Here is a 25,613-nt window from a genome sequence, read left to right on the forward strand (position 1 = left end):
CATTTCTATCCTTGGGACTCTTTATCCTGGCCTCTATGGAGCAATAATAAGCTCTATAAGCAAATAAATCCTTTAAAAATTAGGCCTACCATTGTATTTTAAAGATACTAGCCATACCATGACTGGGGCTTGATGAAGGCATTTGAGGTTTCCCTGAACCACTGATTATAATTAAATGCTTGTATATTAAATAATCAGTGATACAGCAAAAGAGCTGGCTATTTAATGGGTCTCCACAGTAAATTTCCATGGTCAATTGTTATAAAGAGAATAATCAACTAATCATTTTTACATAAAGTGGAATATTAATATATATATTAGCTTTTTTTAAGCTGGTACATCATGTGCACATTGATAATAAAAGCTATTTTTTTCTGTTGCTTTTAAACATCATTTACACTCTTAGACTTTATTTCTTTTATTTTTTAATGTTTATTTTTTGAGAAAGAGGGACAGAGCACAAGCAGTTGGTGGGGGGGGGGGGCGGCACAGAGAGAGAGAGAGACAGAATCTGAAGCAGGCTCCAGGCTCAGAGCTGTCAGTACAGAACCTGATGAGGGGCTTGAACCCACAAACTATGAGATCATGACCTGAAGTCAGATGCTTAACCAACTGAGCCACCCAGGCACCTCTACAGTCTTAGACTTTTTATTCTAGTGCTTACTGCTATTGTTTGGATTAAGATTTGTTTGTCAGATTTTTCTTCTCATTTGTATTGGTTTTCAACTGTCTTTCCTTTGAAGTTCTGAATGCGCAGTAACTTTGCCAGGTGATTTTTTCACATATAATTATACTATCTGAAGGACCTAGGAAAGCTCTTTGAAGTTGATTTTATCCTGGATGTTGATCTGATCTTGGGTCTGCAGAGCCTCAGGGATCTGGAACCTGCTTCAGAGACCGTAGGGAATGAGGGTGGTTCAGAGGAAGTGGTGACTACCAACATGGAGAATGATGTTTTGTGGGGAAATAAAAATCTTTTCCACTTCAAGCAAATTTGCAGAATGATTTCCTAGAGATTTCCTAGGAAAACATTTCTCTTTCCATCCTCCACCACTTTTTCCCTTCATTAACTCATCAGCTTAATTTTGTTCCAGAACCAATTAATTGTTTAGACTTCACAGATCCATGCAATATGAAATTCCAGAAACTGTATGTAGAAACTGGAACTGAACCCAGTATTGAGGACTGCATTTCTGCACTCAACTGAAATGCTTGCTTGTCCCCATTCTACAGATTTTCACTTGTTAGCATTAGCTTTTCTTTTCCCTTCATTTTAAAGACAAGTACTTAAATGATAGCAGGCCATTCACCCCATTCCTTTCCTTTATCCCTGCAATAGGGAAGTGGTTATTAAAGATTAGTTAAATCATACAATTCCCTCCTCAAAAAATCTTATTAGCTTCTCAGTCAGAAATGTGAGACTTGCTCAGATCAGCATATTTAACACTGCAGTTTGCCCCCACCCACAACACAGCACTCCTGATACTATGATCTCTCCTCTTGTTTGCTTTCATACCATTTTATCACTTTGCAACACACTATTATCCATCCATCCTTCTACCCATACACCCATCCATTAATGCTGGAGCCTGAGCTGGGGTGGCCTGAACAACTGCAGATGCTAATATGGATTCCCAGGGACCAGGTCTTTAGTCTCAGTTCTGACTTTCAACCAGGTACCTCCTTTCTTCTCTACATGATGTCTTCTGGGGCCAGAATATTCAAGAAGACTGCTTTGTGCATGTCTCTGATACCTCAACTGGCATGGCTGAACTAGTAGAAGCTGGCTGGGTATCCCTCTGTTCATGCTACTTCTCCATGTGGCAAGCTTGGTTTCCTAATAGCAAGGCAGTCTAAGGGTAGTCATCATTCTTACCTGATTTCTATCTTGTGGCAAAGTAGATTGGCAATTGTCAGGAGCTGAGGGAAGGAAGAATAGGTGTAGCTGTTTATTGGGTAGGAGGTTTCCTTTCGGGATGATGACAGTGTTTTGGAACTAGATAGAGGTACTGATTGCATAACATTGTGAATGCACTAAATGCCACTAAATTAATCACTTTTAAATGATTAATTATATGCAATGTGAATTTCATGGTAAAAAGAAAAAGTAAAGTCAGTCACAAGTTTTCTAAGACTGAAGGAAAGAGGACTACACAGGGTATGAATACTGGGAAAAAAGTTCTTTTGGAAGTCATCTTTAGAGGCCAACTACCACACCTGCTCTTGTATGTAAGTCCATTGAGGGCAGGGAGCTCTGCCTTTGTGAAATGGAGGCATTTTGTGTCTCCATTTTAGATCATTATGTCAGGATCATTGCCCCCCACCAGCCTCTCTCACAATGTTACAAAACAAGGGAACATAAGATATCATATCATTATTGCTCACAAAATTAATACAGTACTTTGTAGATGTTAGGGTTTCCAAAGAACTGAGTTAGTAATTTTTAGTCAATGTCTTTTGGCCAAACCTGTTTCAAAAGATCTTTCTAACTGGTTGGTTGAAATGTTCTCCAAAGTCTGGTTCAAATTTTAAATGAGAATATATATTGGAAATACTTTGCAAACTTCAAAACAATATATAATTCTTAGTGTAATCCATCACTATGTTTCTTCTATTTGTTCAATCATATTAATTGAACGCTTTCAATGCAATAGATGGAATAAGACTGAATTCTTGCTTTAAAAAAGCATGCTATCTACTCAAGAGACAGATCATTGAACAACTAATTATACCACAGTGATAAACTTTCTACGGTAGGAAGATGGGAGGAAGGTTTGGGGTCTTGGGTTCCAGTCTATCATGGAATCTAGACATGAGAATTTCAGAATACCTCCTGCTGCTTGGTTGTAGGGAAGCATATATGACAACAATTGTAGTTAAAACTGACGTAACTACGGCCACAGAGGTCCACTGAGAGAAGTGCTCTCCCCTAACCACAGAGATTGAGGTTCCAGACTCTGCTAAAATTGCCCACAGGAACTATTGGTCCTGAACTTGGAGGAGAGTGATAAGCAACAAGTCCTTGGGCAGAAAGAGGTACCTTCTTGAATTGGCATCTTTGGCATTCTGCTTATTTTTCAAAATGTGAATTTTTCTTTATTGTCCTTTATCTGGGATCTGACAGCAGAAACTGTTCCATAAAAAAAAAATTGAGAGCTTTATAACATTTCTTTAGTATCTTTGATTCATGAAAGTCATAAACTTCAAATTACCTTTGAACTTTTAACACTCTGTCAAGTTTTTATAAAAGGAAAGGTCAAAAGCTGCTGAATTGTGTCATCCTAACATTTCATAAGTTTCCACTCCTAAAATGGTAAACATAGCCATCTTATTCTTTTAGAATAAGGGACACTCTTCAGAATGGGGCATAAAGTCTAATGTAAACTATGGATGAAGGCATCATTTGTCAAGAGAAAGCTAAAACCTTTATTCAAATACGTGATAATATCCTTCCTTACTGGGGATCAGGGGAAGGTAAGATTGCAATCAGATCTTTGTTGTACAACAAACACATACTTCCTCAGAATGCATGCTTCCATTTGTGTTTGAAGTTTATAAAAGACCAAAGTATTCACTTTATGATATTTCATTTGAAAAAAAAAAAACACCTTGATATTTCACTTTATGTTGACTGAGTTATATTTTAGTGGCTTTTAGGGAGAGCCAAGGGGAAGCTTCAGGCATTTAATCTCAAACCCACCTGGATCATGAGGATCAATAGAACTATGCAGAACCAAGATAGAAAATGATGTAAATTTAAAAAGGATGAGACAATATATAAGTCCTTCAACAAATGAAATACATGAATAAATTAGGTAGAATTTCTGAAGTTAAGACCTCTGTTAAAGGGATATAAGGACAACTTATAGAGGTTATTTCCTGCTTACTATGGCCCTTTTTCATTAAGATTGTATTTATAAAGGAATGAGTCTGAAATTCTAAGAAATCCTTATGAAGGGGAAAAACTAGAGCTATATTATGGTATAATTTCTAGTACAGTGAAATTTCAGAGAACTAAATATTACTTAAATCTAATAATATATAGCACATATGTTGATAAAGGCATATACATTTTTACTCTGTTTAGGAATATTTTTAGCAATATAAATACATATATATCAACAAAGATGTATTTTGAAAAAATTCTGAAATGTTTTTATAATTAAAATAATAAAATATATTTAAAAGTATTTAGCCATTGGGGTACCTGAGTGGCTTAGTCAGTTAAACATTTGACTCCTGGTTTTGGCTCAGGTCATGATCTCACAGTTCCATGAGTTTGGGCCCCACATCAGGCTATGTGCTACCAATGCAGAACCTGCTTGGGATTCTCTCTCTCTCCATCTCTCTCTCTCTCTCTCTCTCTCTCTCTGCCCCTCCTGTACTCTCTTGCTCTCTCTCTCTCTCAAAATAAATAAACTTTAAAACTTATTTAGCCATAGATTACTGGTTTATTAGTGATTTCTCTTTGGTTTCTTATCATCTGATACAGTCATTAACATTGAATTAACATTGAAATTAGAAAATTGCTAAGATACCACAATACCAAGTAAGTCAGTCGCAGACCAAATGATCATCCCCGAACTCAAATTTTTCTGGGGGTTTAGAGGCTCTACTTTCATACTCTGCACATGACAAATAATGTTTATTGAAGTTACTGTGACCTACTTTATCTTTTTTTTAACACGTTCTTTCTCTGAGAAAACATGTCTTAATGATATGTTTCCTATGTACTTCTCACACACTATTACACCTTTCTAAACCAACCTATTAAATGGGAAACATTCTGGAGTTCTGAAACAAATAATTTGATAAAATTGCTAGAATATTTGGTTCCACTGAATATTTTCAACTTAATCCTTTAGAAGAAAATTATTTTTCACTTTCTACAGAAGAACAAATGTGACAGTACTTTTTATTTCCTTGACTGTTTAGCCTGAATAAAATTGGCATGATGCTCTATTAACCATCATGAGAAATGAAGGGGATAAAAGTTTTCTTCTCATAATAAAGAAAAAATCATATATAAAGAGAACAAGTGAATTTGGAGATTATGAAAGGCATCAAAAATTGATGGAAAAACTGAATTGCTGAGAAAAATACTTTCATATTTGTAGGCTAGATGGCTACTGCTCTGAGCTTTTGAGACCAGATACTGCCTAGACACCACAATCACATTCCTAGAGATGTTTGGGTGGCTGCCTTTAAATACTATAAAGATCAGTGTGAAATGATTGGTTTTAAAAATCCTGTGTGTTGCTCAACCCAATAGGAATCCAACCAAATTCTTATTGCCAGGTCTTTCTTTCTTTTTTTTTTTTTTAATTTTTTTTTCAACGTTTATTTATTTTTGGGACAGAGAGAGACAGAGCATGAACGGGGGAGGGGCAGAGAGAGAGGGAGACACAGAACACAGCCTGAAACAGGATCCAGGCTCTGAGCAGTCAGCACAGAGCCTGACACAGTGCTTGAACTCACGGACCGCGAGATCGTGACCTGGCTGAAGTCGGACGCTTAACCGACTGCGCCACCCAGGCGCCCCTTGCCAGGTCTTTCTTAGAAACAGATTAAGGCAGGAGATGGGTAATATTTATCCTTGCCCCACTGTTCAAGTAAAAGTAGGTAAAATGAATATTAAGAGCAGTCTTGAAGGGTAGGAGAAGATGTAAGTAAACACCTGTGAAAGGGGTGTGTGGAATGGGGACGGACGGCAGAGCCAGAGAGTACTCTACAGTCTCAGCAGATGGTGGGAGAGTGCTCAAATCATTTCAGAGAGGTCACCTTCTTAAAGTCTCTCAGAGGTTTCTCTCTGATTCTCAATGTGACTATAACTATGCACTTGAAGAGTACCTAGATAAAACCTTAGAGAATATGTGTGTTTAGCAGCCTGTATACATGTATACAGAGAAACGTCTATGATGCAACGTTGTTCATATTTGTAGAGCTTACTCATCAGGAATTAAATTGAACCAACAGGAAACAACAAAGTAAACTTTTCACTACTTCAATGTTGCCATATATGAAAATGGGGCTGAAGTATCACACAGGTGCGAAACGGAGATAGGACACTTGTACCTCCATTTCTGGTATAGGATAGGGAGGGAGAAAACAAAAAGGGAGACCCTGCACAGAAATTTCTATTACATATAAACATAAACTATTGTCTTATTCCAATTGAGTTATTTCTAATAGATTTTAAATAATTTCTATCAATTTCTTTAAAAGTTCAAAAGTCACTCACCACCCCCCGCCCCCTTCCTGCTCAGGTCACTTTCTTGACTAAGCCTTTCTGTACTAATTCAAAGCTCATGATGCCCTTATTGAATAGCTAATGTCCAATGTAATGCAACTGTAAGTATATAGTAGTAACAAGATTAATTATACAGATGTATTTATGTGACAATTTTCCCCTTCTTATCTGGTGTCTTAAAAGATCTTCCCAGTGGTCTTGCCATGCACTGAAACATTCATCAAAGACTCTGGCAGATTCTAGTTGCATATTTAATTCATGTATTTTAACATCTTTAATGGTGGAAACTAAAATGGATTTGATATTTAGCTAACAACGCAAACCCATTCAGAGACAAATCTAATTAATGAAATGAATGGCCACAGTATTTAATGTAACTGAATTTATAAATAAAAGTGACTTGATTCATAGGATGCCATGGAGGACTTATTATAGCCATCTAATTTTGCTTTCCTCAAAAACCCTATAAAAAGTACAAAAAAGGATTTAACATAAAAGACATACCCACAAGAATGGGGAGAACAGTAGAAGAGAGAGGAGCTATATAATTTTGAGAAGTAACTTAGCAGATCCAAGAAAGCTGAATTCTTTGTTGTTAAGTCAGAGAACCAAACTGACATTGCCCTCGTGGTCATAACGAAGCTCAGAAAATGCAACATTAGATGCCTCTGAGCCTGGGGTGAAGAGGACACTGGCTAAATAGAAGGAAGGGATAAAAGCTTTTTAAAGCATTTACTAGATCTCATCCCACTTCTTCCACTGCAGTGGAAGTTAGGTAGGAATAAAAGACAGGGCTCCAATACCAGGGTATGTCATACACAGTTGAAGAAATGAATAGCATAGTGGAAATACAGAGAATGATCTGATTTTATTCAAGGATCCTTCAGGAAGTCATCAGCTCAACTGAATAATAAACCTGTAAGATTTAATTAAAGCTATAGCTTTCCACCAACTATTTATAGTTTATTTATAATCCTTCATTCTAAAAGCAATTTACAAATAAGGAGTGATTTTTATCTAAACAAGGTTGATACCAGGAATGAAATTTCACCTTAACCAGATTTCCAAGGGAATAAAAATTAAAAGTTATTCAAAATCAATTGGTCAAAAAAGAGGACACATTTTATTCTGTAGTGGCTATCCATCTATTTGGCTGATATTGGAGAAATTCACCTTAGAAAAATTTAATTTGGAAAAAATATAAGCTAGTTGGACAAAATGCCTTGATATTTTAGTCAGGTGTAAAATTTTATTTAAAGAAAGAAAGAGAGATAAAATTACAGAGGGGCAGACAAAATAAGGAGGCTGAGAAATTTATCCCAAATGAAAAAACAGGAGAAGGCATGGCCAGAGATCTAAGCAAAAAACAGATATAAGTAACATGGTTGATAGAGAATTTAAAGCAATGATCATAAGGAATACTCACTGGACTTGAGAAATGGGTAGAGTATTTACATGAGTAAGACCCTGAACACAGAGATAAGGAATAACATAGCTAAGATAAAGAGCCCAAAATGAAATGGAAACACACTTGACAGAATGAACAGCAGGCTGGAAGAAACTGAGGAACCAAAAATGACCTAGAAACAGAGTAATGAAAAGTAATCAAGTGGAAAAAAAAAAAGAAAAATGAATTATGCAAAATGAGAAGAGACTTAGGGAACTTGGTGACTCCATCAAATGTAATAACATTACTATTATAGGAGCTCCAGAAGCAGAGAGAGAAAAGGAGGCAGGAAATTTATTTGGAGAAATAGCAGCTGAAAACATCCTTAATCTGGGGAAGGAAACAGATAACCAGAATCAGGAGGCACAGAGAACTCCCATCAAAATCAACAAAAGCAGATACACACCAAGACATATTTTAATTAAATTTGCAAAATATAGTGATAAAGAAAAAAAAAAAAAACCCTGAAAGCAGCAAGACAGAAGAAGACAGTAACTTACAAGGAGAAACCTGTAAGGTTAGCAGAGGATTTTCTGGCAGAAATTTTCCAGGCCAAAGGGATTGGCAGGATACATTCCAAGTGTTGAATGGGAAAAATCTGCAGCCAAGAACACTCTATGCATAAAGGCTATCATTCAGAATAGGAGGAGAGATAAAGAGTTTCCCAGACAAACAAAAACTAAAGGGGTTCATGACCACTAAAACTGGCCTTGCAAGAAATCCTAAAAGGCTCTTTGAGTGGAAAGGAGATACCAAAAGTGACAGTATAAAGGTAGAAAGCACAAAAGCTGTAAAGGTGAATATTTCTGTAAACAATCTGTCAAGGAATTCACAAAATATAGGGACGTAAAATATGAAACATATACCTAAAATATGGGGAGGAGAGGAGTAAAGAATAGGTTCAAACTTAAACAATCATCAACTTAATATATCCTGCTATATAGAGAAGAGTTTATATATAAACCCAACGGTAACAATATATCAAAAACCACTAATAAACATGTGAAGAAAAGAAATTCAAATATATCAGTAAAGAAAATCAGCAAAACATGAGGAGAGAAAGACAACGATCGGAGAAAATTTCATAACAACCATAAAATAAATAATATGACAATAATACATATCTATCAATAGTACTTTAAATGTAGATGGACTAAGTATTCCAAACAAAAGACATGGGGTGACAGGATGGATTAAAAATAAAAAGATTCATCTATATGTTGCCTACAAGAGACTCATTCTTGACCTAAAGACATGTATAGATTGAAAGTGATGGTATGAAGAAACATCTGTCATGCAAATGGATGTCAAAAGAAAGCTGGACTAGTAATACTTACATTGGACAAAACAGACTTTAACACAAAGACTGTAACAAGAGACAAAGAAGGACACTATATAATAATAAAGGGCCAATCCAGTAAGAGGATATAACAATTGTAAATATTTAGGGACCCAATATGAAAGCACCCAAATATATGTAACAGTTAATGACAATAAGGGGAAAAATCAATAGCAATACAATAATAGTAGGATATTTTAACATCCCATTTACGTCAATGGACACATTATTTAAACAGAAAACCAATAAAGAAACAATGGCTTTGAATGATAAACTGGAAGAGATGGGCTTAACAGATATATTCAGAACATTCCACCCTAAATCAGCAGAATACACATTCTTTTTAAATGCACACAGTACATTCTCCAGAACAGATCACATAATAGCCCACAAAGCCAGCTTCAACAAATTCAAGGTACCATGCATCTTTTCTGACCATAACACTATGAAACTGGAAGTAAACCATAAGAAAATTCTGGAAAGTCCACAAATACATGGAGGTAAAATAACATGCTACTAAACAATGAATGGTTCAATCAGGAAATCAAAGAAATAAAAAGGTACATGGAAACAAAGGAAAATGAAAACATGACAGTCCAAACCTTTGTGATGCAGTAAAAGTGGTTCTAAGAGGGAAGTTTATAGCGATACAGGCCTACATCAAGAAGCAAGAAAATCTTAAATAACCTGAACTTACACTTCAAGGAGCTAGAAAAAGAACAAACAAAACCTAAAAACAGCAGAAGGAAAAAAATAATGAAGACTGGAGCAGAAATAAATGATACTAGGGGCACCTGGGTGGCTTGGTCGGTTAAGCGGCCGACTTCGGCTCAGGTCATGATCTCGCGGTCCGTGAGTTCGAGCCCCGCGTCGGGCTCTGTGCTGACAGCTCAGAGCCTGGAGCCTGTTTCAGATTCTGTGTCTCCCTCTCTCTGACCCTCCCCTGTTCATGCTCTGTATCTCCCTGCCTCAAAAATAAATAAAACGTTAAAAAAATTTAAACAAAGAAATAAATGATACTAAAACTAAAAAAAAAAAAAAATCAATAGAACGGATCAATGAAAGCAGGAGCTGATTCTTTAAAAAAAAACCAATAAAATTGATACTATCTCTAGCCAGAATTATCTAGAAAAAGAGAGAGAAAGCACTCAAAGTCACAAGTGAAAGAGAAGAAATAACAACCAACACCACAGAAATACATATTATAAGAGAATATTGTGAAAACCTATAAGCCAACAAATTGGACAATCTAGAAGAAATGTATAAATTTCTAGCAACACATAACCTACCAAAACTGAAACAAGAAGAAAGAAAAAAATATGAATATACCAATAACCAGCAAAGAAATGTAATGAGAAATAAAAAAACTCCCAACACAAACAAAGCACAGACCCAGATAATTTCACATGTGAAATTTACCAAACATTTAAAGAAAGGTTAATACCTATTCTTCTCAAACTATTCCAAAGGAAAAAAAGAAAAGAAAAGGAAGGGAAACTTCCAAATTCATTCTACAAGGCCAGCATTATCCCTATACCAAAACAAGACAGAGGCACCACTAAAAAAGAGAACTAGAGGCCAATATCCCTGATGAACATAGAATGCAAAAATCCTCAACAAAATACTAGCAAATCTACTCCAACAATTCATTTAAAAAATTATTTACCATCATCAAGTGGGATTTATTTCTGGGGGAAGGGTGTTCAGTATTTGGATATCAATGAGCATGATACATTACATCAATAAGAGAAAGGTCAAGAACTGTAAGATCATTTCAACAGATGCAGAAAAAGCATTTGACAAGTACAACATCCATTCATGATAAAAACCCTCAACAAAGTAGGTTTAGAGGGAACATACCTCAACATAATAAAGGGCATATATTAAAAATCCATAGCTAATATCATCCTCGATGGTGAAAAACTGAGGGCTTTCCCCTAAGGTCAGGAACAAGACAAGGATGTCCACTCTCACCACTTTATTCAACATAGTACTGGAAGCCCTAGCCACAGCAATCAGACAACAAAAGGAAATAAAAGACATCCAAAATGAGTAAGGAAAAATTAAAACTGTAACTATTTGCAGATAACTTGATACTATATGTAGAATACCCCCCAAAGACTCCACTAAAAAGACTGCTAGAACTTATAAAGGAATTCAGTAAAGTTTCAGGATACAAAAATCAATGTACAGAAATCTGTTGCATTCTGTACATCAATAGTGAAGCAGCAGAAAAAGAAATTAAGAAAACAATCCCATTTGAAATTGCACTAAAATAATAACATATGTAGGAATAAACCTAACCAAAGTGGTAAAAGACTTACACTCTGAAAACTGGAACACTGATGAAAGAAACTGAAGATGACACAAATAAATGGAAAAACAGTCCATGCTCATGGATTGGAAGAACAAATATTGTTAAAATTTCTACAATACCCAAAGCAAGCTACACGTTAATGAAATCCCTATCAAAATAGTGACAGAATTTTTCATAGAAATAGAACAATTCAAAAATTTACATGGAACCACAATCGACCCCAAATAGCCAAAGCAATCTTGAAAAAGAAAAGCAAAGCTGGAGGTAGCACAATTCCAGACTTAAAGTTACATTAGAAAGCTGTAGTAATTAAAACAGTATGGTACTGGTACACCAGACACATAGATCAGTGGAACGGAACAGAAAACCCAGAAATAAACCCACAGCGTATGGTCAATTAGTCTTCAACAAAGCAAGAAATAATATCCGATGGGAAAAAGACAGTATCTTCAACAAATAGTGGGAAAACTGGACAACAACATGCAAAGGAAAGAAACTGGACCACTTTCTTACACCATATACACAAATAAATTCAAAATGGATTAAAGACCTAAATGTGAGACCTGAAACCATAAAAACCCTGGAGGAGAATACAGGCAGTAACCTCTCTGGCATCAGACATAGCAACTTTTTTCTAGATATGTCTCCTGAGGCAAGTGAACCTTGCCCAAAATTAAATTTTGGGACTATATCAAATTATAAGGCTTCTGCACTGTGAAGGAAACAACAAAACTAAAAGACAACTGATGGAATGGGAGAAGATATGTGAAAATGGCATATCCAATAACAGGTTAGTATCCAAAATATATAAAGAACTTATAAAACTCAATACCCCAAAAACAAACAATATAATTTAAAAATAGGCAGAAGACATGAACAGACATTTCTCGAAGACATAAAGATGGCCAAAAGACATGTGAAAAGATGTTCATTATCACTTATTATGAGGGAAATATAAATCAAAACTACAATGATATATCATATCATTGATGGCTAAAATCAACAGGTACTAGTGAGGATGTGGAGAAAGGGGAACACTCCTGCACTAATGGTGGGAATGCAAATTGGTGCAGCCACTGTCGATAACATTATGGAGGAGTTAAAAATCAAACTACTCTAGAATCCAACAATTGTACTACTAGGTAGTTACCCAAAGAATACAAAAACACTAATTCAAAGGGATACATGAGGGGCACCTGGGTGGCTCAGTCAGTTAGGCATTTGACTCTTAATTTCAGCTTAGGTCAAGATCTCACAATTTGTGACATTGAGCCCCACATCAGGTTCCTTGCTGACAGCATATAACCTGCTTGGGATTCTTTCTCTCCCTCTCTCTCTGCCCCTTCCCAGCTTGTGCTCACTCTCTCTCTCTCTCTCTCTCAAAATAAATAAATAAACAGAAAAAACAACAAAAATAAAGGGATACATGCATGCCTATGTTTATAGCGGCATTATTTACAATAGCCAGATTATAAAAGCAAATTATGGAAGTGTCCATTGACGAATGGACAATGAAAAGTGATGTATATAGATATATAGATATTATTCAGTCATAATAAAGAATGAAGTCTTGCCATTTGCAACAATATGGATGGAGGTAAAGAGTATTATGCTAAGTGAAGTAAATCAAAGAAAGACAAATACCATATGATTTCATTCATATGTGTAATTTAAGAAACACAACAAATGAGCAAAGGGAAAGAAGAGGGAGAAAACAACTCAAGAAACAGACTCTTAACAATGGAGAACTGAAGGTTACCAGAGGGAAGGAGTGGGTGTGGGATGGGGATTAAGGACTGTACTTGTCATGATGAACACCAGATGATGTATGGAATTACTGAATCACTATGTTGTCCCCTGAAACTAATATAACACTGTATGCCAACTAACTAGAATTAAAATAAGAGTTACATCTATCAATAGTTATAACTTTGGTGAACAAATCTGTTTACCTCCTAATATTTTTATTTATTAGTCTTGTAGTTACAGGTCAATTTATAGAGAACTGATAATTGGTCATCTATTATCAACTTGAATACTGCATATATAGACATGCATAATGATATTGATGATGATGGTGTTGCTAAAAGTTACCCTTAAAATGATGTCTCATATTTTAAAGTAATAATATCAAAAATTATAATGATAAACAATTATGGCATATTCTTACAATGTAACATGTATAATAAGTAAAATGAACAAATTATATCTCTCAAAAATTATAAAAATATAGTATTATAGCATTTATATAAAGCTTAAAAAACAAAATACCATTTTGAGCGATTCAAAAAGTACTGAATAATGGAATAAAAATGAACTACTGATACATTCCACATATGATTGAATCTCAAAAAACATGATGAGTGAAAAGTCTCACATAAGAATATATGCCAAATGATTCTATCTATATGAGTTCTATAAGAGGCAAATGGTTACTTGCCTATGATCTATGGTGATAAAAAACAGATCAGTGGCTCCCTGGGGAAGGTAAACCAAATGGAAAAGGGTATATGAGGAAACCTCTGGGGGTAATGAAAGTGTTTCATATCTTTATTGAGGTGGTGGTCACATCATCAATATTAAAATCTGTACATTTTATTGTATGTTGTTTATCATCAACAAAGTTTATTTCAAACAAAATTATAGTAATAATAAAAGCTTTTTTAAGTACCCCCAGATGTCTTCTGTTGCAGGTAAAGGAATGATGAATTAAAAAAAAAGTCTTAAGCAGTGATAACTTTTTTGTAATGAGCAGAAGCTCCAAGAAAACCTGTTTTTAAGGACAGCCTGTATATGCCTGTATCAACTTTGTATGTTTGATTATAAAAAGTACAGTCATTGGGTACCTGGGTGGCTTAGTTGGTTAAGTGTCTGACTCTTGATTTTAGCTCAGGTCACGATCTCACAGTTTGTGGGATCATGCCCAGTGTCTGCACCGTCAGCACAGAGCCTGCTTGGGATTCTCTCTCTTCCTCTCTCTCTGCCTTTCTCTCTCCCTCTCTCTCTCTCCCACTCCCTCCCTCCCTCTCTCAAATTAAATAAACTTAAAAAAGTTAAAAAGTAAAGTCATATCACTTTACATGAGCTCTTTTCACATTTGATCTATCAATTGTATTTACCACCATGTCAATCTGTACAGCTTCTCTATTTCTGGGCCAATGACTGCTTTTGCAGCACCTCTTGAACTTCCCTATCCTGATCCAAAATAGCATACACTGTGAAGACATTGGTGCTATTCCAAGGACACATTGCTCTCAGATTATAATTAACTGCTTTCCACTTGTTGCCTTGACCTTTCACACAATGATAAGCCTCAGTTTTGTTTTGTTTATTGATTATCCACACTCTACCTCTTACTCAGCAGACCTGGATGGGTCTCATGCTGTGTTTTTTTTCTTACAGTGCCTTCAACTCACCAGCCTTGGACTCGGATAAACACCTCCCCACTGTGACAAAATGTCACCTCCCTTCAACTGTCACATACTTTGTACTTGATAAGAGTTTGTTCCCAACCCCAATACAAATAGTCAAATGAGGGGCTCTACTGAGGCAACAGACGTCACACACTCCCTGAAGTGTGGGAATGGTGAGGGAATGAACAGCTGGTTGAGAAGAGCCTTCACAATAATCCTAGCAGGTTAATGTCATGAGGCATTCCATCAGCCATTGACATAGACTTCAATTTTACTGAAGTACATTAAGTGAACTCTGAAGGTTTTTAAAATATATATTTACTTTTTAAAATATTTCAAGCATACACAAAATTAGACAAGGTAGTACAATGAAGTTTTATATATCCATTATCCAGATTCAAACGTTATTAAGAGTTTGGTACATTTATTGCATTTATCATAAAAGGATTTTAAATCAATTTTTATTCATCTTGCATTATTCTACATATTCCTACAAATTGCGGACTTTTTAAAAAATATTCCCACTGTACAATTACTAAAACTAACAAAATGACCAATGATTTCTTGTAATTATCTAAAATTCAGCCTACAATCACTTTTTCAGCATAGTCTCAAAGTGTCATTTTGCAGTCCAAGTGATTAAATCAGGATGCAGGCACAATCCGTAGTTCCATACATTTCTTTTGGTTGCTATTCTCCCTCAGTCTAGAGCAGTATTTTCTATTCTTCTATTTTGTCTGTATACAATTGGGTTATAGACACTGGGCCACTGCTCTGTAGATTGTACCATTTCCAGAAATGTCTGCTTCCTTATGGGCATCTAACTTGTTTCTCTGTCTCCTGTATTTCCTGTGTATTCAAGGTGGGATTAGATTTAGATTTCTTTTTTTTCAAACTATCGTTCACCTGTTCGGTGTGCTTTGTCAACACAAAGCACACCAGAGGTCACACTCTTCAGTTGTGCCATATCTAATGACGCTTAAGTGGGATCATTAAGTTCAGGTGACTAATGACCTGATCTGTCCATTGTAAACATTTACATCAACCTTTCATCCAACAGTGATGATCATTCCTTATCAATTATTTCAATAGGAATTGAAAATGGTGATTTTTCTAATTCCATCTTTCTTTCCATATTCCAACAGCTGGATTTCTCATACAAATACTATTTCCTTATCAACTTATCAATGTTTAGCCACCATGAATACAGCTTAAACAGGAAAATCAGAGGAAATGCTCTTCTAATTGCTATTTTCTGAGTGAAGAATTAGTAACCTAATGACCTACAATAGTGTATAATGCATTGCTTATTTTTCAGGGGGTTTGGGGGAAAGGGAGGGTGGATGTGGAGAAGGTGGCTTGCTCCTCAGCATTTAAAACACACACACACACACACACACACACACACACACACACACACACATATTTTAATGAAAAAATATATTTTAAATGCGTTTCAATAAATTGCATTCGATATTCATTTTGTTCTTCCAACTGTCTCATTTTGGTCATCTTATTGGCATAAATATCCCTTTGATATACCACATGAGTGTCTAGTCTCTTCCTTGTTTTCTGACATAACAGGGTCCAGCATTATTTTGTGTTATTTCCTGCCCTAAGCCCGGAATCACCAGTTTTCCATGGAGTCCTGGTTCTTTCAGTAGTGAGTGATATTTGGGAGCCCCCATCAGGTACTAGGTGTGCACATTGCTATTTTTCTGTCTCCTAAGCCTTTCAGCAGACAGTGCTTTTATAGGTTACAGATGTATTAGCTCTTAGTCATCATATAAACTGCATTTTTCCCCAGTTTTTAATTTTCATTTTATGTTTCATAAAGTGGATTTTCCTTAGTCAATATTATAAAAATCATTTTAAAAAACTGTAATTAATTTTATCACATTTTCTGTATTATTCCAGATTTTTTCATAAAGAGATTTTCTCACCACTGAGTTACAAAGGATTTACTTTTTATGCTCAGATCTTGAATCAAATGGCATTTGCTATGGATTATGGTATGGCACATGAAGTGAATTTTATCTTTTTTTAATAGCTAGTTTTCTCAATACCATTTTTTAAAAAGTTAATCTCCTCCCAACTGATCTGAATCACTATCTTTTTCATTTTTCAACTTCATATGTACTTGGGTCTATTTCTGAATGTTCTGTTCCTTTTGTCTTTCTATCCATCTTTCAAACACACAATTATACAGGGTTTATAATGTTAATATCTATGTCTAAGCTCCCTACATTGTACATTTGTTGTAGCATGTTTCTGATTGTTTATTTTTTAATATAAATTTTGTCTTCATTTTGTCTGTCCCTCCAGAAAAAGTCATTGCTATTTTATGTTAATTTTATAAATTTGTTTAGGTGACATCTATATGGTGTTGAGTTCTATTAAAGAATACAGTATGTCTTGGTGTGCCAGACATAGTCTCTGATGAACCTGGATGCAAAAATTCTTAACAAGAAATTGGCAAATTGAATTCAACAGTACATCAGAAGAATTATTCACCATGACCAAGTGGGATTTATTCCTGGGCTGCATAGATGGTTCAATATTTGCAAATCAATCAATGTGATGCACCACATTAATAAAAGAAAGAATAAGAACCATATGATCCTCTCCGTAGATGCAGAAAAAGCACTTGACAAAATACAGCATCCTTTCTTGATAAAAAAAAACAACTCAAGAAAGTAGGAATAAAAGGAACATACCCCAACATCATAAAGGCCATATATGAAAGACCCAGAGCTGATATCATCTTCAATGGGGAAAAACTGAGAGCTTTCCTCCTAAGGTCTTAAACACAACAGGGATGTCCACTGTCACCGTTGTTGTTCAACATAGCACTAGAAGTCCTAGCCTCAGCAATCAGGCATACAAATTGGCAAGGAAGAAGTCAAAGTTTTACTCTTCGCAGATGACATAATACTCTACATGGAAAACCTGAAGAACTCCACCAAAAAACTGCTAGAACTATCGGTTGCATTTCTATACATCAGTAACAAAGCAGCAGAAAGAGAAATCAAGGAATTGATCCCATTTACAATTGCACCAAGAACCATAAGATACCTAGGAATAAATCTAACCAAAGAGGTAAAAGAGAAATCAAGGAATTGATCCCATTTACAATTGCACCAAGAACCATAAGATACCTAGGAATAAATCTAACCAAAGAGGTAAAAGATCTGTATGCTGAAAACTATAGAAAGTTTATGAAAGAAATTGATGAAGTACTATATTATTGATAGTATGTTCAAGACACCTGGCAAAAAAGTGACCGTCTTATCTTAAAGGCACCAGCTATCCCTTTACAGCAGTTTTTTGTCATGTGTGCTGTGATTTATAGAAACTAGCTGAGAATCAGTTGCATTGTTAAAGTTAACCCAATATTATAGGGGTGAGGTTAATACTCTAATACTCATTGTAACTGTGACAAGTTGCTCTCAGTGAGCAATTCTGCTCATAATTCTATAAAATAGCAAAACTGCATTGAATTAACCCTGAGCTATGAGTTTCAATCTCATTTCACTTAGATGAGAAAGGGAAAATGTGTTTCTTACATTCACTAGGAAGGACAATGCTATGGGATTAGGACTAAGGACAAACAGGTTGAATAAATGTTTAACAGCAATGAAATGGTGATATTCAACTGTTTTTAGCATGTAAGGGCAAAAATTGTTATTGACAGAGTTGTTTTGCTTTCAGAGGTGAGAAATCAAGATTTTAGATGCCCTACTGAGTATGGTAATTCTACTGAATATCAAGATCTGGGCAGAAGTTACCAGTTTCCAAATGTGATAAATAATTTCACTAGGGGTGAATCAGAGGGTGGTAAGTCACGGTGGCTGAAACAGAGCTACACTGATAAATGACCTTGCTGAAAATTATAATTCCTTGAATCACCAATAGCATTACCAGAGCTTATTAGAAATGCAGAGTCTTGGGCCCCACCTCAGATCTACTGATTCAGAATCTCTGGGGTGGGTCCCTAAAGTCTATGTTTTAACAAGTCATATGGATGATTTTGATATGCTCCGAAGTTTGGGAAACACAGCTTTGAATACAGAACCACTAAGGATCCTCATTTTGAAAATAACTAGGGACTTGGAGAAGGCAAACAAGATGATTCTTGGCAAATTAGATAAATCCTGGTGAACTGATGACTATAAGTACTCCATCTGGAACCTCTTTCTTTGTGGATTACATGTTAAGAGTGGAGTACCACTAGTGTGACCAAGTGTTTGTTCTGTTCTGTACTATCCAAGTTTTAACATTGAAAATCCTGTGTCCTGGAAATCTCTCAGTCCTAGGCAAAGTAAGATAGTTGAACACCTGCTGACCATCTGACCAACAATCCAACAAACGAATTAATGGGACAAGGACTCTTGGAGTCTCCTGCTGCCTCCCTGATAGGACACTAGCTTTGTAAAATGTCACTACAGAGCAGGATTGCCATATGAAAGGTTTATATGAAAAATGTGGTATATGACAATTTAGTTCATCTGAAACCAAGTTTAGGAGTATTTTGCTAAGTTTACACTTTGTAATGGTTAAGAGTATGACTCTGGGGGTGCCTGGGTGGCTCATTCGGTTAAGCATCCGACACTTGATTTCAGCTCAGGTCATGATCTCAGTTTATGGAATAAAGTCCTGTGTAGTGCAGAGCCTGTTTGGGATACTCTCTCACCTCTCTCTGCCTCTCTCTTTCTCTCTCAAAATAATAAACTTAGAAAAAGGTATGACTCTGGAGCCAAATTTCAGTGTCAGAAGAATTTTGTTTCATTCATTTCCTAGCTGTGTGGTCTTTGACAAATTAACATCATGCTATCTAAGTTTCTTCATCTGTGAAACAGTAAAAGTAAAGTATTCATTCACAATGTCATTAGGATATTAACATGTTTAGAACATCCTGACAGACAATAAAAGTTCAGCAAAGTTTGCATATTATTCTAGTACCCAATAAACTACCACTGTAGACTAGTACCTGGTGAACTAATATTGGAGATTCAGTGACACTAACACTGGAGTATCTCTAGGACCTCATTTAGTATGAAGTCCAAGAGATTCTTTGACCAAGACAGCACGGATGTTCAATTTTCACTTTATGTCCAATCAACTGGTGGTAGCTAACTAAGAACATAATGTTCAGAGGGCTCTGAACTACATCTGGAAGTGACAAGAAAGAATAATGCTATTGCTTCATTTTGTCTCTGGCAAATAGGAGGCAGAATGAATGTTATATAACTGCCATTGCTATAGTCAAGTATCACAGACAACTTGACATCATTTCTAGATGTACACACTATTATTCTAGTTGTATATTATCGTTTGCACAGTAATTCATTCTAGCTTTATAATATAAAGGTTGCACAGAATCAATGTAACAGTTTAGTTCCACAATTGTATAGTTAATATTAAAGTATGAAAGTTATCTTTGCATTTATTAGATTTGAGCCTAAAGGTGAAGTGAATCTTCAGTTTATGTATATTATAACCAAAATTCATTTTGTACTTCTCATTTATTGGGTTTGAATCAGATATGCAGAGATATGGAGTATTTTAGTGGTATTATATGAAATATACACCCATGTACATATATACACATATCTGGTAAGTACTGACAATTGAAATAATTGCTATTTTTATTTGTTGAAAACTTTGTTGACTCATGGTAAAGTTTTGTCCACTTATCGCTAAGAGTCATACATCATATATGCAGTAGTGGACAAAATGAACATAGTCCATCCCTCATGGAAATAAGGGTGTCATATGGAAGCTTGACAATAAACAAAATGTCATACTTACAACTATATAATGACAATGGACAGATAGGTCTCTGGTGTTTCTACATGTCTTCTGAGCAAGATGCTCTTTTTTTCAAAACTGATGCTCTTTTTTTCTAAACTGCCTTTTTAAGGTTGTTTGTACAGTAAATAGCTTTAGAAGATGGAGATATTATCTCCCTCCAGAGCACAGCACAGGCATGTTTACTGTCCAGTATAATAAAGACAACATCTCCTGAATAAAATGGCAAGCAAGTCTGTCCATTATAAAGATGCAGATTTGCTAAGTTCAGGGTTCCTCTTCTGTAATGCAATACATTGCATGCACAGAGGTTATGTGGCTCTCTCTGCATCTCCCTGTGGGAACTAGGGTTAGAGAAAACAGTGCAAAAATATCAATATTCTGGCTACTGCTATTGCTGTGAGTAAAAAATCTATCCTTCATATCTGGCCCAGCAGTCTACAGTTTTCCATCAGATTCATGAAACTGTGGCAGCCTAGCTTCTTTGCTTGCATCCAGGATAAAATCTAATTTTTACCTTAGGTTTACTGGACAAGTCTGTCTGTCTCTGTCTGTCCCTCTCTCTCCTCCTGTCTTTCCCTCCCTCTTCCTCTATCTCTTTTTTTCTTTCTTTCTCCTCTCTGTATCTCCTTCTCTTTTAGTAATAACATTAAACGTGAGGTAGCACAGTTCTTAGACCAAAATTTTTCATAAGACCTTGTCAACATTTTATATTTCATTTATAATGTTAAACTTCTCTTTCTGAGAAAGGTTTACAAGCTTCTTGGTGTAATTAACTTGCAAGTAACATTTAACAGAACAAATTTTCTATTCTCACAAGTATCCAAAATACAAGATAAATAGTAAATGTGTGTTGAGCTTCAAAGAGTCAGGCCTGCAGAAAAGAATTTGACCAAGTGACTCCTCGAACACTAACAGTGAGAAAAATAAGAGCAACCACCCTCTGTGGTGGTGGTTCCTGATTTTATGAGAAAGCCTCTGGTGTTTCACAGTTATATATTGAGTTAGCCCCATGATTTGGATTTAGATTTTTAATCAAGTTTAAGAAGAACCATTCTACTTCTTAGTTTATTGTTTTTATTAAAAATGGGTATTAAAACCTCTTAAATCTTTTTAGCAGTTATTGAGAAGACTTCTTTCTTTTGTGCAGTCATTAATAACATGTTAAATTATACTAATAGATTCCTAATAATAAAACTTCTTTGCATTCCTATCTGTTCCTGTGAACTATTATTCATATGCTACAGGAAGCCCATGAGAGAAAAACAAGAGTCATTAGAACTAGACTATAATAAGCAGGGAATGATGCTTTCTGGAGTCTGCAATTTAGCTGACTTCTAGAATATTTTTTGTTTATATTCTACAGGTGGACTTTGAAGAGTCTAGATATGTGTTAGAGTTCTATTTGCTTTATTTTCAATTTTTTCCTGGTTATTTTATATAAGCTCTTCCTCTTTAAATGTTTTCAATCTGAAAACATTCAATCTGTTTTTTCAGTCTGTTTTTTTTCTTTAAATACAAATATTTTGAATCATTATTTTATGTTTGGTAAATCAGTATCTGCCTTCTTTGTGGGTCTGATTCTTCAGTTGTTTTTGATATCTCTCTCCTACATCTTGTTTCTGTGGGTGCTTTATTATGTTGTGTGTGAGAAAGAGAGAGAGATCTATTAAGTGTTGGAAATTTCTCTATGGAAATTCTTTGAGGAAATATTTGCATTTACTTGTCCCATGCCTGGGGGCACTGAATACTCATAACCCCTTTAAATTACAATTCTTTGTGTGCATGGGGGTGTGCCTTAGGAAATATCCTTTTCAATACATTTTAAGAGTTCTCAGTTACCCACTTTTCATCCTCCATCTTGCCATACAATTGCCTATTTATTGCTGGTGCTGCTTGTTGATAATTTGTATCTGTATGTATGTGTCTCTTCATTCCTACATACCTTTTCTGCCACTTCATACTAATAGATATGACTAGGGAGGTATTCAAACCCTGCTCTCCTCACACTGGAGGGGTCTCTGGTCTTTCTGTCTGTAGGCACTACTTTGTGGGTAACCATGTTTGTCAGAGCTATTTGCCAACTCTTGGCTTTACACTTCAGCTAGGTTTCCTTTTCCTTGCATTTTTCCTTACATCCAACCCCCCCTGTCCTAGATTGTGGTCTGGGATTTTCCTGCCTTCTGATTTCTTTGTAAATGTAGTTTATTATTATCATTATTATCATTATCATTATTTTTTGATGTTGATTTGAGAAAGGAGAGAGGGACAGAGATGCCTTCACCCAAGCATCTTTAGTTGCAATTTAGTTTAAGCTCCATCAAAACATTCTGGGAGTCTCTGGGCTCAGAACTTGAAGTTATGTTATACAATATATAAAGTTACATGGAGTAATATCACCTTAAATCTCTAAAGATTCATTCTATAATTCTACCTCTACTGCTTCCTGGAGTTTCGCTACCACCTAAATCCTATCTTTCAATCTCACTGTATGTCTGTGACCTGATGTCTACTTTTAATGGTTATTCAAATAAACGTGTTAATTATAACAGCTATAATACCAGAAAACAGTCTTGGAACAAAATTTAGACTTTGGAAATTTCTGGTCATTGGACAGAAAAAATTATGTTATAAAATTTTCTAATATTTGGATATACATAACAGGTATAGCTCAAATGATGTGGTTAGTAAATACCTAGCCTAATGGGAAGAACACTGTCTACCAGGTTTTTTTTAATCTCTGGGAATTCCAAATTTCAAGATATTTTGTTATTTGGATTAGGAAAAATTAAGAATCTGTAATGCCAATATGAAATATGAAATTGTGAATTATTTTGAATAATTGTGAAATAATTTCTTAAAACTACTGAACTATTTTTAAATGTGCTCATATTGAGTTTTGTAAACCCACTGTTTCCCATAATATTAAGTACCTGAAGTTCTATAATTATAGGTATTCAGATGGATACTGAGCTTGGAGCATTCAACCCAGTTTTCAGCCTGAAATTGCACCTGTCATTCATCATGGTTCACAAGCAAAAGCTAGCTCAACACAAAAGCTACCATACATTATTGTCCACCCTGTTTTATCTCTCCTTATGGTGGAAAAGATGTCTCTTTGTCCTGACCAGCAATTAGAAGACAGAGGATTTAGAGAACAAGGTAAATTAAACCAGGGTCATCATAGTAGTAATGAAATCCTCTGTGTGTTAGAGGTCCACAGAACCAACTATGGTTTTCATTAAATTGGGTTCTAAGATAATCTACTGAGGGACACTTTCCCATATTTTTCCCTCTGGAAAATATGCCTATGTAAGTACTGTATTTCCCTAAAATAATGGGTTCTCCTCTGTGATTGTGGGTTTATGAGTGGGAAGACCAAGATAAAACATAAAAAATAAGTTTGACTAGGTGAGTAAAAACCATATGGGTGGTAAGAAAAGAAGCAAACTCTAAATTTCTAGATTCTATGTATGCTCTTCCAGTCCCCTCACTGTGAGGTATTGGGTAAGTCACCTGAGTGCACTGTACCATAGTGTCCGTGAAGTCCCCATATCATCTTTACTTCCACAGGGGCATTGCTTCTTGAACTTTAACATACACATGGATCACCCCAGGATCTTGTTAAAATAAAATCTGATACAGTAAGATGATAGTGAAACTTTACTTCCTATGTTGAGTCATAGTGAAGAGAAACCAAGATCATATAGGGACTCTGCAAGAGGATATGGATGCAGATATGCAGGGCATCTGCTGAGTCTAGACCATAGTCCTAGATAAACAGTTTGACGGCTGTGAAAAGAGAGGCATTGTGTAATGGAGATCCATTTGGATAAGTGACAAAAACTAAGAAGATCCATTATTATGGGTCAGGTTAGACTAAGAGAGGTCCCAGGCAATGGAAATAATTTATTAAAGTATGAAGGCAGTGATGCAAGGTGGGCAGAGGTGCGGGGTACAGGGGATCAATGCTAAGATTCCAAGTAATTACTGCATTCAGAGCCAGGCCCAGCTATCATGTGGGAATAAAAGGAGTAGATCCTTAGTAGTTCTTAAAAGAACTAAGCATTGCATCAGAACCTTGCCCAAGGAACCTGGTTGAAAGGCCTCCTGGACCAGCAGGGGTACAAAGTTCAAGGTTAAGGATCCCAAATAGGCCAACACTGTAGAACTCGGAATATGCAGTTGGAAGACTCACTTAAGCCCAGGGTCAGAAAAATGCAATGAGTTCTGGAGAGTCTACATGTGAATCTTCTAATTACCTCTCAGAAAAAGATGGGCAAGGCAAACAATCACCGAGTCAAAATCAGTGGATCTCAAACTTGAACATGAATCAAAATCACCTGGAGGGACTGTTAAACAAAGATTCCTGCAACTCCCAAAGATTCTGATTCATTAGGTCTAGGACGGAGCAACAACCCAATACACATTCCTTTTAAGTGCGCGTGGAACATTCACCAGAATAGACCATATGTTAGGCCGTAAAACAAATCTCAAAAAATTTAAAAGAATTGAAATCATACAAAATATGTTCCCTGACTAAAATGTTATGAAATTAGAAGTTAGTACACAAAGAAACTTGGGAAATTCCCAAATACGTAGAAATTAAACAAAACAGTCCTAAATCATCAATGGGACAAAAAAGAAATCACAAGCAAAGTTAGAAAATACTCTGGAATAAGTGAAAGTAAAACAAAACATACTAAAATGTATAGGATACAGCTAAAGTAGTGCAGAAAAGAAAATTTATAACTGGAAAAATCTACATTTTATTTTTTTTTAATTTTTTAAACATTTATTTATTTCTGAGATACAGAGAGAGAGAGAGAGAGACAGAGCACAAGCCTAGGGGTGGGCAGAGAGAGAAGGCGACGCAGAATCTTAAGCAGGCTCCAGGCTCTGAGTTGTCAGCACAAAGCCTGACACAGGGCTCAAACTCAGGGACCACAAGATCATGACCTGAGCCAAAGTGGGTTCCTCAACTGACTGAGCCACCCAAGTGCCCCTAAATCTACATTTTAAAAGAAGAAAGATCT

The 25,613-nt window shown here is 35.7% G+C and overlaps 1 long non-coding RNA gene across 1 annotated transcript in view; it reads left to right on the forward strand.

The window, feature by feature from the left end:
- LOC128311158 (uncharacterized) overlaps window positions 1-24,593 on the forward strand; it is a 136,734-nt gene extending 112,141 nt beyond the window's left edge. Inside the window, exons 5-6 of the long non-coding RNA XR_008289216.1 lie at window positions 16,684-16,778; window positions 23,531-24,593. This is a non-coding gene — a long non-coding RNA (uncharacterized LOC128311158). The remainder of the gene's footprint in view (window positions 1-16,683; window positions 16,779-23,530) is intronic.
- Window positions 24,594-25,613: the final 1,020 nt, after the last annotated feature.

Source organism: Acinonyx jubatus, chromosome A3 (assembly GCF_027475565.1).
Source record: "Acinonyx jubatus isolate Ajub_Pintada_27869175 chromosome A3, VMU_Ajub_asm_v1.0, whole genome shotgun sequence".
Taxonomy (NCBI): Eukaryota; Metazoa; Chordata; class Mammalia; order Carnivora; family Felidae; genus Acinonyx; species Acinonyx jubatus.